This window comes from Sylvia atricapilla, chromosome 8 (assembly GCF_009819655.1).
Source record: "Sylvia atricapilla isolate bSylAtr1 chromosome 8, bSylAtr1.pri, whole genome shotgun sequence".
Lineage (NCBI taxonomy): Eukaryota > Metazoa > Chordata > Aves > Passeriformes > Sylviidae > Sylvia > Sylvia atricapilla.
The window spans coordinates 28,150,438-28,165,702 of NC_089147.1; positions in this window are offsets into that span (position 1 = coordinate 28,150,438).

Genomic DNA, 15,265 nt, shown 5'->3' on the forward strand with positions numbered 1-15,265 from the left:
CAGCAGCTCACTCGTAGAACCATCAGTAAGTTCTAAAGATTTCCTTAAAGCATTTGACATAAGTTATACCTCAGCAAAGGTCAGCTCTCCCTTTAAGACTATTGAGAAGGTTAATTTGACCAAATGAATCCAGACTTCACCCTGAAACTCAGCTGACATTTTTAGATGAAAAGTGAGTGATGGTAGTAAGGGGAGGAAATCAGTCTCAGCTGCTTCTGCCCAGTCACCAGGGAGAGCAGAACAGCCACATGAAAATCCAAAACCCCTCAGTTACTGCGTCCATACGAAAGTTGGATTTTGCAGCTCAACAACTACAAAGAATTTGTAACAACAGCACAGTACAGATTTCAGTAGCCAGGTGGGAGAAAGAGGGAAGGGGAGGAGGTGTCTTTCCCAGTTAATGTGGGAACCTGGCTAACTCTGGAATGGAACAGTCCTCACTCTCTGCACTGAGGTACAACTGAAGGGCAGGGAAACAGGGATCTAAAATTTTAAGGAGATAAATGTTGGAAATCTTCTCTCCTTGGAAGGAACAAGAGATATATGTGTAACATAAATATATATATTTACACACACACACAGAGACACGTAAAGGAATCCAGCCAAAAATTCCTGAGAAACCTCTGTTTGTCACAAGACAAATAGGAATGTTTAAGTTGCCATTTTCACCTACAGTGCATAATCCACTTTTGCAGCGCTGAGTAATTTTTAAGCAGGCACTCTGCCACTTCAGCAGATGGGTAAGAGCACAGCCATGCCAGCCAAACAGCCTGTCCCTGAAGTTTGGGACTCCCTTGCCAGCTCCCCATCCCAAAATGCTTGAGCAGCATGCCTAGTTTCACCTCTGGCTAGTGGGGATGTGTCACTGCCTGAATATGGAGCAGGGGTAAACTTTTAAAATTCTTCCATCAGCAGAATAAAATATCTATTCTGGGAGGTAAAGCCACCAGGGCTGGGATTTTCTGGGAAAGCAAAACAGGAGAATAAGCTACAGGCAGTGTTATGTGCTACCTGCACTCTGCCAAAGAGGATTCACACCATTGTTGGGAAGCAGCAGGAGGTTTGGGGTGGGGAAAGGGGCACAAAGTGAGACTGACACAGCTGCTGCTTCTTCTGGAAGCTCAGCCAAGGTGTCCCAAAGCCTCTGGGATCTCATCCAGGATTCAGCAACCTCGGGAGCAGCAGGGTGAGGGTTTGCTCTCCCTGGCCTGAGTGCAGCTCAGCCACCACACCATGGCCCGTCACTGGGTCTGGCCACAGACGTTTATCCCCGGGAAACTCCTGAAGATTTCCTGGCTTTTTCTACAGAGAAGCAGCAGGAATTTTCACTCTACACATTTTTATCATCACTGCCTTACTATCAGGCCATTTATGTAAGTTCTGCTTCACGTGAAAACAAGTCAGAAAACGTGTCTTTAAATTCATTACTACTTAATGCTTTCCCAACAGCCACAAGCGACACCAAAAGCTGCAGGTGCAAAGACTGAAATTCTAGATATCACACAACCACAAGAGAGGGAGTTTTTTGTATCTTTCTGATAATGCTGCATCAAAGCACAATAGTTAAAAGGATCTGTTATGAATTAGTCACACTGCTTTCCCTTCTATTTAGGGCAGAGCTTTCTGTCGGGTAAATCCTTGCCTGCAAGGGGGTAACCAAGCCACAGGTAACCTGTGGGAACTGAACACCAGAGGTTTTTGTGAAGTGCTGATGTAGATGCCTCTGGAAGTGTTTACCTTAACAAGAGTGAAAAGAAAACAGAACAGTTTTTCGCTGCCAAAGATGCACATGCTGCAAAACGCTCAGATAAACGCGTATGTGTGTACAGGGAAACATACATAAAATATATATATACACACCATTTCATTATTGTATTAATATGCTAATAAATGTAGAAGAGTGAACTGGAAACATCATCATTTACTCGTATGTGTGCATGCTGTACAAGAGCAGCTAAGAACTTTCCTTCAGTCATGGTTGTAATTAAGTAGGAGGAGAACTGCAGTGGCTGAAGGTTCGTGCTAGAAGACTGACATGATGTCAGGTTTCATAAGTAGTAAGATGAGGAAAATGTCAAATTATTGTTGAGGGAGAAAATGTCAAGGATGCACTGAAAATTAGATTTCCCATGCAAGAGCAGGAGGACGCAAAAGGATGATTATGACCAATGTCCAGATGCTGGCCTTTAGGACAGTGATGTCTCAGACTCAAGTGCACAAATCTATTTCAGTTCTGCACTGACACCTGAAAATTCTCCTTATTGACAGCACAACAATAGGATATAACTTCCCCAAAATACTTTCCTGCAGCTTTTCAGCTGTGTTGCTTTAGTCTGAATTAGCACAGATCTAATTTCTCCCTTTTGTGTTCTTTTTTTTTTTTTTCATTTCTTTTTTCTTTTAGCCTTTCAGAAGCACTCTTGAATATGAAAGTGCATCATTTACTAAACCAACACATTCTGAAATTACACATCATGCCAAGAAACACTTAATGGCTCGCAGGACTGGCATGCCCCAGTTTAGAGAAGCCTTCAGTAAGGCAGGACATACTGCAGTCAGCTCCCTCAATTCTCTGTGATCAAAGTACTTGAAAGTGAGTAGGCAGCTTTTATCAGTAAATGCTTGGTTTTAAATCGGAACAGCTATTCAGGTTTCCTTGTCCTTGTTTGTAAATTGCCTGTGTCTTTTTTTTTTTTTTTCCCCTACATGTTTCAGACATCTACCAAGGGAAAAACTCTAAAACTTTATAGTGAGTGGATTATTAATCAGTCTTTGAACTTCTAACGTGAGTGCTGCACAGCCACAGAAGGTAGCTGTTAAGCCATATTAAAATATGTAGCTTCCTGTCACTCAGCACACATTTCTTCTCTCCCCCTTCCCCAGTCCCTTTTAGAACTTCTGTTACCATATTGCTAGTAAATTCTTTACATAAAATAATGCTATTTTTATGGTTTAGAGGTATATAAACTATTGAACAGTCTTAAAAAAAAAACCAAACAAACTCGTAGCCACTTGTTTGCAAAACCATGTTTTTTCAACTTTTTTACAATGCTGTATCTATATGAATTTCTAAAAGGGAAGCCACAGTTTTCTGACAAAAGTCTAACATCAGTACGTGGAGAACCAGGATTTCCCTGAAGTGCAGCAGGACAGGCACGACACAAGGCAGAGTAAAACACAAAGTGTGCATCACGTTTGTGTCGCTGTTACTGCACACTTCTGCAACAGAGTAAAAGGGAAGGAAGGACTTCACGAGAGGTGAGAGACAGGTGTCTCACACCTGGAAACCCCTGCACATAGAGTGTGTGTTGTGATGGTTCTGGCCTCTTTCTCTGCCAAGGTCAGCATTAATACATGGCAGTCACAGTTTCATGTTCAGACTTGGTGTTTATTATTTCTTATCTATGGTAGTCTCATGAGCCGTGAGCTCTAACTGGCAAGTTAGAAAACAAAGGAAAAATGGACTACCTCTAACTCTTTCCAAGGTTGTAATCACCCAATAACAAGGTGACACCTCTATTATTTATATTTTTGACCCAATAATGAGCACCCAAGGCCCACAATGCAGACCCTTTTTGCCCAGTTACAAAAAACTACCCAAACCCATGAAAAAGAAGAAAGAAGGTGATGAAGAAAAGGCCTTAGACAACACCCAAAGTCCTCATTCTTGCCCCATATATTATTACATACTAAAACATTAAAATCTAAGTTTCCAGAATTCCAACAGTGTGTATCCTGAATTTAATGAACTACAAACCAACTCTTCTAAAATTGTGTCCATCATTTTAATTTTGCCATGTTCATTCTTTTTAAGGCTGGATGTATTGCACTGAATCTGAACATGAAGTGACACTGCTGATAGCACAGAATTATGAAAATATTGAAAATATGGGTTGGAAGGGACATTAAAGGTCCTTTAGTTCCAAGATCCGTGCCATGGGCAGGGACACTATCCCAGGTTACTCAGAGCCCCAACCAGCCTGGCCTGGAACAGCCCCAGGGATGGGGCATCCACAGGTTCCCTGGGCAACCTCTATGAATGTCCTTTGAGGAATTTGGAATTACATTTCAGGTGGCTTTATAAGAGAAAGAGCAGAAAGAGTAGCTGGAATAGAGAAAGAGCTATATAATGAAAACCAAGGCACTCCTCATTATTTTGTTGCAAGTAAAATGTGTCTCTGTTACTGTTAAATCTTCAGTGTCTCCAGAGAGAGGAGAAATACCTTGGATTCTGCCTGTGTAATCTCTGAATATTCCATTTTAGACAATATTAACACCAGTTGGGAATTAAATATTAATATTTCTGCATTGAAATTACCGGTATTTGCACTTAAAATCCAAGTTTTATTATGATTTCAATAGTCTATGATAATTTTCTTCATGTAGATTTCAGTGCTTCAAATTTCAATGCAACCTCATCTATTTTTCATTTGGGATAAGAGTTTATAACTACACCTTCCTCTTTCCTACCTATTATAATTTGAAAAAGATAGCTATCAGTAGTTGAAAATATTATTTCATTTTTTACATCAAGTCCAGATAGAATTATCTATATTAATGTAAATTTTCCCAGCGAAAGCAGAGGTACTGGTTTCATGCTCAGTAGGAGATAATTCGGTTCTTGTTAGAAAATGTCTGGCTAATAGGGGGTCACTTCCACTTTTAAATGCATTTTATGACTTAATTTACTTTCTAAAGGTATAGAAAAGAATAAGATGCAGGAAAAAATAACCCAACTGGTTACATGGTAAAATTCTATATATAATGTAATTATTTTTTCTCTAGCATGAAAAATAGAAGATTCTGCTGCTGCTTGGAGCATACACCTTCTCTATATGTAGCTGAACTCCCTCTGACTATTTTTTTAGGCCTTTAGGTAACAAGTTGAGCAAGTAAGCCTCAGCAACCTAAGCTTTGACCTTCCAGCCAGATGATTTTGGTTAGAATGTCATGTTACTGTAGTCTTCAGCTCACATCATGTGAAGAATACCTCATAATTTGAAATACCCATTGCATTCACAGAAAAGCTGAAGAAAATTCAGGTGCATCAGAGAAAGTGGTGATATGTTTAGTTGGACACCTTGGTGTCATGGGTGAAACAGCACATCATGAGCTCTAGGCTTACTTTCTCCTATTTTACCTTTAGTGCATTTCTTTGTCTCCATTTATGAATCAAAAAGTCAAAATAATAAGGTTTATAAGCCAAAGTAGGAAGGCTACTTTATGTTTTGTAGAATTCTGAATTATATTTATTTTTTTGCCAAAAACCCTAAAAATGTACACATCTCAATCAACACATATTATTTGACTTCACAGATTTATTTTTTTTTTAATCTTTAAACTGGGTGTTTCCATTCTATTTATAACTTTGACTTACTAATCTTAGATTGTCTTTGTCTTACTGCAGCCAATTCTTTGCTGCTTTGGAACATATGACTGATGTTTGTGGGATTGTTTTCCTTTCTTTGGAATTATTGGCTTCATTTATCCCTATCATGTCCACTGCCTCTCTTTTGTATGAGGTCTGACATTAGGAGATCAGAGTAGCTGAAAAAATATAGCAGGAAGGCAAAGAGAAGGAAGAGGGGCAAAAGGAGGCAAAAGGAGGCAAAAGGAGGCAAAAGGAGGCAAAAGGAGGCAAAAGGAGGCAAAAGGAGGCAAAAGGAGGCAAAAGGAGGCAAAAGGAGGCAAAAGGAGGCAAAAGGAGGCAAAAGGAGGCAAAAGGAGGCAAAAGGAGGCAAAAGGAGGCAAAAGGAGGCAAAAGGAGGCAAAAGGAGGCAAAAGGAGGCAAAAGGAGGCAAAAGGAGGCAAAAGGAGGCAAAAGGAGGCAAAAGGAGGCAAAAGGAGGCAAAAGGAGGCAAAAGGAGGCAAAAGGAGGCAAAAGGAGGCAAAAGGAGGCAAAGGAGGCAAAAGGAGGCAAAAGGAGGCAAAAGGAGGCAAAAGGAGGCAAAAGGAGGCAAAAGGAGGCAAAAGGAGGCAAAAGGAGGCAAAAGGAGGCAAAAGGAGGCAAAGAATTCTGCCTTCACTGTAGTTTCACTCAGAGTTTTCACTGTGAGGTAAAAACCCCGAATATTTCTGTGTGTAACCAGCAACCCTTGTGCTGCAAGGGTTACAGAGACAATCTGTGGATGCACAGAAACTGCTGCTGTTTTCCTCTCAGGTTTCTGTGCCTTTAATGGACCTAATCCACATTAAAATGATGAAACACTCATCCAAGGAGATACACCAAAAGCCAACAAGCACCTTGGACGATCTGACCTTCTCACCATCCTGCAAACCACTAACTGCTTCTTCCTTATCTCACCACATATTCTTCCTGATTAGCAGCCTCAGCTCTCCACGTGCTTGTAGTGCTATGGATTCTAAAGAAATCACAAGATCTCGGGATTTACTGATGAAATTATTTACATGCCAAGGGTGCCAGCCAAACTGCTGGAGGGAGAGCCACTCAACGCCTGCTCAGTCCTGTTGAGAGGATGTGAGAAAAGTACAGGTTGTGAGCAGAGCTTTGCTGGAGCTCTTTGTGGGGATTAATTTCACTAGGAAAAGATTACAGCAGCTGTTAGCGCTGCTTTCTAACAAGAGTCCTTCCTGCTGTAGGATTTGAGGATGTTATGTCTCCCCTCACTGGGATGAAAATACTCAGAAACAGTGCTCTTAGGCTGTGTGCCAGCCCTTGCACGCCCAAAGAAGGGCTAATCTTACCCATTGGAATGATCAATGTCTGTCTAAACAAAGTGTCTGCTCTCCCCCTCACTCCCTGGGGGTATGAAACTCCCTTCTGGGCACCTCCCTTCTGCCACTGACCCCAGGAACAGCTGAGGAAAAGGGTAACACTTGTTCTGGGTGAGGTGACTTAGACTTCCATACAGCTTGAGGTGGATATGCATTTCCCCTCACTGCTGACCACCAGGTACATGTAGAACCTGGCAAGAGTACCCAGAATTGGTGTTTTTGGCGCTTACCTGCAAAATAAATAACTACTATTCATAATTTGAAAATACAGCCAGTCAAATATGGCCAAAGCGTAACACCAGCATGGAAAATAGAGCACAAGATGTCCTTGGAAAAATTCAGCCTTGCTGATACAACCAACAATTGGGATTATACTCTGATCCTTCTATTGTACTTTCTCTGGCCAGAACACTTTCCTGAGCTCTCTTCAGAAATTCATTATCATCGATTTTTTTTTTTTTTTTTTTTTTTTTTAATTTCCTAAATGTTCCAGTTGCCAAGAGCAGAGTGCAGAACATGAGCTGCAGCATCACTGGTCAAAGTAAGCCAAAACACCTTAGATCAGAACTTGATCCACAGGTGGAGGTAGGCAATATATGGGGAGATGTCACCAACTTAAAAGGAATGATAATTAGAAAGTGTTTGAACCTTCAGGTAGCAATAAGAGGTGTTTACTCATTTATTTTCAGCATGGCACTTTTGTCTAACAAGAAAAAAGAGTTACAAGGCCCAGTATCTGGAGGTGTTGTCAAGGTAAGAAAAGAAGAGTAGCAGGGATCTTTTCACAAGACTGTATTTACAAAAACCATTTTGATTTCAGCTTTTCATTGCGTTTCATGAGTATCGCAGAAATAGAATTCATGGGGATGCAAAGCCCTGAAATGATAAATCCATCTTTATCCAAGACGTTGACTGAGATTCACTCAGGCTTTTCCCAAGATACTGTTTTCATCTCCAGAGTTCCCTGATTGATGTGCATGTTTGAAGTCCACCTCTACTCAAACAGCTTCCCAGTAATTGCACCCTCCTGATTTGCTACAGACTCTTCCCTGCCAGATGCTCCGGCTCAAACCCTTCATGGATCTGTTGCAGGGAGGTGGAATTGTTGCCTATGCTAATCTTACATTATTGTCAACAACAGATCCATCATAAGTTGAGCTGGTAGAACATTTTTCAGAAAATATGTTCCCTGATTAATTTCCCTAGTTTGCATTTCACTAATGTAAATTCTCTTCTGCTGTGCTTAAACAAAGAACTCCTGTACAGATCCAGGACTGGATCAACTCGTAGCATCTTCAGATTTCAATGCAGTCCCTTTATTTTGAACTCACTCTAAATATACTTTATTGTTCAGTAAATATTTATTAAATGGACTGCTTGGATGCAGCAGTGAAATTCAGCAAGTAATAAAATACTTGTAAGATTTTTTTGCTCCTAAATGATTAGCTCATATTTCCCAAATGTGCCATGCAGAAAAACAACTACCTAACAGATAGCAGAATTTTTTTTTCTGTTCTCTGTGAGCCTTAAATGTTCTTCCACATCCTAGACAATGGAAAGAACACTTCATAATGATTTTTATGGATATAAAATGTCTAATAGGAGCGAAACAAACAGATCCCATTATAATTTTCCTAAGATTTTGCCCCACTATATGAAATCTACTTCATATGGTGAGAATTAAGTTTAATAGAAGCAAAAATCTTATGTAGATTGAAGTGTTTATTTCTAGGTTATGTGTAGTGGTCCAGTGGCATTTAGTTCCTACTACCTTAAAATTCAGTGGAGCCCCAATTTACAACAGTACCTTAACCTGAATGACCATCACTGCCGGTGAGAAAGTGCTAAAAGGATTGTTTTCATTTGTTCACAGAAAACTAGCTTTCATCCAGAAATAATTTAGTTTGGCTTGCCACCTTTCTGCTCAGCCTTCCTCCCTGTATTGCACAGGTCTAATCATACGAAAAGAATAGATTCAGATATATTGATTTTCCTTCTGATGGCTGCCTGTCATCAGGCAGGTGTGAGAATCTCCTACAGAGGCAAATGATTGAGTTTGCACACAACTTCATGCTGTAGTTTTATTTTCTGCTTTTTCTTTTTTTTTTTTTTTAAACTGCCCATCCCAGCTTAACCTGCAGGTGAGCAGAAAACCTGGTGAAACGTGAAATCTGAAGGTAATTAATCTGGCCTCTGACCAGGCACATAACCTTTGCCATCTCTATGCTAATTTGTGTTGCACTACCTATTTGTGCCTTTCACTCCCAGAAATCCTCTGGAAACTGAAAGGGACACCAACATGAAAAAGCCACTCTTCAGCATGAGGGAGAGAACAATTTGCCTTTACAGAAGAAAGGGCTTATTAACAGTGTTGGGTTGCTATTCTGTCTGCATCCTTTTGGAAGAGATAGAAAGGAAATTACACATTCACCACGCGTCTAACCCAGGGACATACTGCCAGTAGCTTTTTCAAAAAGTGTTACTGCTCAAATAAAGCTGATCTATGAGCCTCACAGCCCAGAGAGTTTTACAATGCAGTCAGCATTTTCTCCTTTGTTCCCTTGATTGAGCAGTCATAGATTTAAAACTGAGAGATTTTCTAGGCAGCATAAGAAGGAACACAAACCATGTGATTTAGGTATCCAGAGCAGAGCCATCCATCCCACCACAAGCCATGGGTGTCAACAGGCAAAGACTTTCAGGGTCACACCCCGTGTAACCCGTGAGGAGACAGCGATGGCTGCCCATGAATGTTCTCAGGGGAAGGGGCTGGGGAGCACAGCCAGAGCCTGCCCACAGCAGCAGCACCCACAGAGACCCCAGGCAGCTGCCCTGCTGCTCGTGCCGTGGTCAGTAGATGATGACTGGTCAAATATTGACACAGCCATTAGCCACAGTGCAAAATGCATGGATCTAACCCTGCTGTTGGTCACATATGGCCTGAGGTGGACTGAATTTGTGGCATTGATGCTGAGTGCTGGCGCCCACAGGTTTGAGAGTGGTAGCTCCGTACCCCAGTGGTGCTCAGAAAGCCAAGTTCTGACACAGATGCTAACAAAAAACCAGTAATTTCTTTTCTCCTTAGTAGAAATTAACCTAATTTCATGTGTGTATAGTTGTAGTCTCTTCCGAAGCCTGACAGATTAGAATGGATTGAAACCAGCCAAGGAGGTTCTTTGTAATTCATAACGCTAGACACGGTGATGTGGATTTAAAAATAAAAATCAATCTGAACCCTTGCTTGGAAATTAAAGGGAAACCATTCTGAGTACTGAATCAATTACTGACAGCTTTTAACTGCCAGATTTTAAAGATTTAAATGGAATATTCCAACTCGAGTCACAAGTGAAAATGAATGCAGACACTTTAATCACTAAATGTACTCACCAAAAGTATGATCAATGGAAGGGAGGACCCAGGACTTCAGTCTTCTTTGGCGTTTCACATCAGCACTGGAGCGTTCTGGTGGACACCTGGGGAGCCACAAAGGAAAATTTCAAGACAAGGTGTTCAAATATGGACAGCATGTCTCAAAGGTGCAGCCACAGTACTGCCCCCACTGCTAGGCTGATATAAATACTTCCCCCTTTTTTTTTTTTCTTTTAAATTTTTTTAGAGTCTAAAGAAACAGTTTCATGTTTGTCTTGTTAGATTTTTTTATTTGTTAGGGTTTTTTTTCTCCTCAGCTGTCTTTTATTTTAATGAGAACTCAATCTCTCAGACTATGAGGAAAAAAAAGTGTCCTGTGAAGATACTGGAGAGACTCCTTCTGTGACTGAGATCAATAGGCAAAGCTAACTGTGTTTTTTTTTTTTTTTTTTTAATCAGTTTCTGCTCGTGCACTTGCAAGCTGTCACATGTTACACCCTGTGTGTGACTTACTGCACGTGCCCTTTCCCTGCCAGGCTGCTCATCCCTGCCCCAGAACGTCCTTAGATGCCAAACACAGGAAGGGTGGATCACTGGCAGGTTCCTTGAGACACACAAATCTGAGAGCACCCTATGCTTTACCAGCTTGATGTCTGTGTCCAACATCTGGAAACACACGACAGCTGGGGAAAACACTCCTGTCCACTGGAGCAATGGTGCTGAGAGGATGCCCAGCCCAGGAGCTGCATGCTGGAGAGCATTGTCCTGCACCTTCCTGCACAGCCATGGTTTTGGTGTCATGTTTGCTTCCACACAGTGCCTTTCTGAGGTGGAATCTGAATGATGATTTACAAAAATTTTGCTGTGTAGAGACTGCCCAGGAAGCTGGTGCAACCCTGTTGCTCCCAGTAGATGGATTCCCACACAGGCCTGTGAGTTTGGGTTCAAAACCTGCAATTATTGTCCCATGTTTATGGTGGGCTACAAGTGTGAGGAACACTGCTGTGTGTTTGCATCACACCTTCCTTTGGAACAGATCATCACACCTTCCTTTGGAACAGATAAGGAAACCTCTGAAAAAGCAAAATTTGCAGTATAGAAGGTACGTAGACCTCATTTAAAGACAGTGTGGCTTAAAGGGACCAGATTAATTTCTGAAGATGGATGGAGAGGATGAGCTTCATTTGAGGAGCTGCCCTGAGGAGCCCCAGCCCAGCTGAAGGATCTGCTGGCCTGGGAGGGTGTGTCACTGCTGTCACAGACCACGGCTCTGAGATGGGACAAACTGGCACGCTGACCAGAAACAGGCAAGGGCCAGAGGCTCACTGTGAACTCCAAAAACCATGAATCAGATTTTGCTGCTCATGAGGCAATTCCCTCTGCTGTTATGAAGAAACAGTGGGCTTTAATAACGAAGTAATTGATATTCTTGTCATTTAGCTAATTAGCTACAATGCCTCTTCCACATCCTCTGCCTTCCATGAAAGTCTCCTGCCTGAGGACTGTGATAGCTGATGAGATCTGTGGATTAATATAGACAGCAACAGGCACTCAGCTATACCTTCAATCAATTCAGGATCCTGGGGCTGAAAAATATTTATGCAACAGTTGGAGACTAGGAGCACTACTTCCCCTCACTGTGCAGAACATTTAAGAGGCATTGATTACTAAAAATCTTTCAAGACAAATATTTACCGCAGAGTTGTTACCTCTTGTATAACTTTACAGCCAGCATAGAAAAAAAAAAAAAAAGTCTTTCAATGGTTTAGACTTACTGTAATGCCTATTTTTACATAACTAGCTGAATGGTGATCTTACCAGGGTAAGGAGCAGCTCTCCTATATGAGGAGGGCTAAGCAGATTAAGACTTTTCAATTTGGAGTACAGATAAGTGAGAAAGAAATGACAGAGGTCTATAAAATCAATGGAGCAATGGAAAAGTGCACAGAAGACAATTATTCACTTTTCTTCTAATGCAAGGATTAAAGGGAGTCAAATTAAGAGATCACAGATTTTAGAAAGCCTATAAAAAAGTTCACACAAAATGCAATTAAAACTGTGGAGCTCATTACCACAGGATGCTGGAGACGCTAAAAGTTTATGTGAGTTTTGGGAGTAACATACTGGGAAAAAACCCCACTGAGATTCTTCTCCATGCAGGCACTCTGCATATCTCAAGATTTAAGCTGCGACTCCGAGGAGTTTTGGAGAACATACCTTGGAAACATGACTCTTAGATATCTACTGCTCCCTTCTGTAGGAGGTGAAATTTCTTGCCTTGACATTTCAAGCTGGCCTGATGCAATCATCTCATGTCCTCATTAACAGATTTGCAGCCACAGAGAGCTGCAAATCTGACACACAGCTGTGGATATCTTGCTGTGACCAAACCCATGGGACTGTTGTTGGCTGTGGGATTAAAGGCGCTCTACTAAACACACACTTCCAGTGAAGACCCACAGCACTGCTCTGGTCAGCAGTGCCTCTCATTTTTCCATCCATAAAGAACTAAAGGATAAACACTTTATTTTAGCTTTTGTAATTATTCAACAAAATGATTTGAAGGTAGGAAATCAACCCCAGTGACCTGAAAAGGAGGTAGAAACAGCTCATGATTGACTTGGGTGAGACAGAGAGCTCTGAAGGACTAATAAGAAATTGGCCTGTCAGGGTTAAAGCTGCTACACATCTCAGTAAAAGGCACAGGACAGGCTGCAAATTCTGGGTGCCAGGAAAGCTCTCACGGATGCCATGGAGAAACCTGATTTGTGTCACTTGTCCTCTCACACGCCTGAATCAAAACGTTTCATGTCCCATACAACACACACTGGGATTTGTGTAACTTATGTATTTTACAAAGTAAAATTCTGACAACATGCCACCGTTCAATTCTAAGCAGGATTTTTCCCCTCATTGTTTTTTGACCTTTTTATTTTTCCTTTTCCTTTTTTTTTTTTTTTAATTGATAAAATTTTCAGTACGTTCACATTAAAAAAAAAAAAAATCATGGCAGCAATTTTAGCCATCAGTTTGGTATCCAGTAAACAATTTAAAACGAAGTAAAAAAAAAAAAAAAAAAAAAAGGCAGGTGGTGGGGGTGGATAAGTACCTGAATTATTAAGGAGTAATTAAATGCAGATTAAAGATGCAGTAATCTAGAGAGTCCAGTCATGGAAATGTAACTGTCAGACGATGTGGGAGCTGGCTGTTTTGAGGGAATCTGATGAATGCAGGCTCATGGGAAGCTGTCACAATGATGAAACAAGCCCAGTCCGGGTTAATAGATTTATCCATTTCTACCTGGCAGATTATAATAGGATTTGGAGCCATCCTGCTGATCAGTGGGCATCTGCAGAAAGCTCATCACACAAAAAGTGTCATTTGAAGTGGATCGAAGGGGAATTTTTTTGGAGCTAGATATCTGGAGACATCATCACTAGAAGTAAAGCAGACAAGGAGGGCTGCATTTTGGGGTATAACTTCCAACAGATTGTCAAACCCTCTGCAAGGTAGCTAAAATAGCTGATAGGCTGCTGTTGTTTGCTCAGGAAGAATTCCCACAGGAGATTCCTTCCCTTCCCATTTCTCTGGAGAAACAGCGCTGTAGGTCCTCGTGCTGCGTATTTTCTGACTGAATGCACAGACATTTTGATAAAGCTGAGGCTGAAATAATCAGTACTTCCAAAGCCTCCAGCTGAAATGCTGGAAGACTCAGTCAGCTTTTCAAATTTGCTAAAGATAGGTGCTAAGAGGACACTCTTGGAAAGCTGGACAAAGTCTTCTTAAGCAGATTTTGCACATATGAAAGGGAAAAGTAATGAAAAGATTAGTTCTTCTAGAAAAGAAAAACGTTTCTGAATCAATGCTTTAGTGTAGAAAATGAATAACACTATTAGGAAAAAAGCACCAGAAAAAGCAATTCCCCTTCCCAAGAAATTTAAAACATGAAAAAGCAAAATATAAAGTATACACAATGAAATAGCATCAGCCTTCTTTTCAAACCAGAAAGTTCAAACTCGAGTTAAAAAAGCTGAAGGGAGATTGTTACGCACACAACATACTGAAGAAATCCATGACAAAAAAAATTTCATGCATAATCCCTAAACAAGGCTCACATTTCCTACCTGTGGTACACTTATGGTCATGCTGTCCCATCAAGAAATAAAATGTGCAAACAGTAAAAGGAGGACATTTGATTCAGACATCAACAGCACCAAGGGTCAACGACAAGAATTTCAGAAGATGCTAAGCAAACAGACCTGACACATCTAATGGCCAAAAGAATGTACAAGTAATTTGTTAACTCCAGTTTGCCTGCAGTGGTCACTGGATTTGCTTTAGCGTTAGAAGGCAGAGTTGTGATCTGTGAGCCTTTCATTCAGTGGAAAAGGTGAGAGACTCTTAAAAAAAGAAGCTGGAGGACTGTACACACCAGTGGCACCTGATGCAAAAATGTGCTGCTGCTGCCCTCCGTGGGAAAAGATGTCGGAAAAAGAAAGGCAAAAAAAAAAAAAATTAATTGTGGTGCCAAGAACAACTCATTCAAGCCTTGATCTCTGTCAAGGGAGGGTCTGTAAAGACAGTGAGACTACAGATGCTCTGCAAGTACTTCAGGCAAGCACCTAGGTAGATCAACAACTCGTCCTCAAATCTGCATCTCACTTAGAGTGCTAAGTGCTAGTGACAAACAATAAATCATTTTAGAAACAATACTCTGCTTTCCCCTTTCTCTTCGGAAAACATAATGACACATGTTCTTCCACGTGCTTTTCTGTACCTGCAACACACCTTCATTTACAAAAGTCACTTGGAGTGGATGGGACATTTAATGAAATCTCCTTTGCTAGTGTCCTTCAGAGAAAAAAATTAGGGTCTTATTGCTCACATGGGACCCAAGCCAAAACCTCTTATTAAATTCTGTGGGTGTTGGATCACAAGGCTCTAAAAAGTAATAGGAATAAATGTGTTCTCCTGACTAACCTCTCATTTTTCTTTAAAATAGCATTTCATATGCTTTGCCATTTTATGTACACACCTTTGGCTTTGGACCAAATCCTAACTAGTGTAAATCAGTCTCACACCACAGGTAGTGGAGCTACACGAGCTAAAAACAAGCCTGGAACGGGCCCACTGCAAATAAGTTATAGATTTACCTGCTTCT